We start from the raw sequence: 727 nt of genomic DNA on the forward strand, positions 1-727 counted from the left end.
TTGTAAGCCTGTCCCAAAAATAAAATATTCTGGCATGGCAGTCCACACACAGCTGTGATCCCAGTGTCTGGGGAAGCTGAAGTAATCCCAGGACAGCTGGAGACACATGGGGACTCCAGGTGAGCTGTGTCTACCCAGCGAGACCCTGTCTCGGGAGTGGAGAACAAACAAAACCCAGCAACAAACTGGTTGCTGAGGGTGTGGGCATACGTGTGTCTTTCATCCTAGCAGTCAGGAGGCAGATGCAGGCAAACCTCTGAGTCCCAGCGGAGTTGAAGCTCACTCTTCCCTAGGGAGGTGAGCTGCTAGGGCACAGGGAGGTCAAAGCAGAAAGGGGCAAAAATAAAAAGTGCCTTTAAGATGTGAACCAGTGGGGTTGGGGATTTGCCTAGCGAGCGCAAGGCCCTGGGTTCGGTCCCCAGCTCCGAAAAAAAAGAAAAGGAAAAAAAAAAAAAAAAAAAAAAAGATGTGAACCAGTGAGGCTTGAGCCCACTCAGTGAGCAGCACCTCAGTTAGCAGCACTCCCACCCTCCTTGGCAGGGAAGATGTGAGCTTGAGGCTGAATGAGCAACACCTACAGACAATCCAGAAGCCGTGGAATAAAAGTACCATCTCTCCTTAGCCTCGACGCCGCCCTGGGGCAGAGCGTTTGCTCGCACGCCCCCTTGCTCCCTAACAGTGAGGCTTCCGGGCTGACAAAGTGTAGTGGCAACAAAGAAAACAGGCT

Source organism: Rattus norvegicus, chromosome 10 (assembly GCF_036323735.1).
Source record: "Rattus norvegicus strain BN/NHsdMcwi chromosome 10, GRCr8, whole genome shotgun sequence".
In the NCBI taxonomy this organism is placed as follows: domain Eukaryota; kingdom Metazoa; phylum Chordata; class Mammalia; order Rodentia; family Muridae; genus Rattus; species Rattus norvegicus.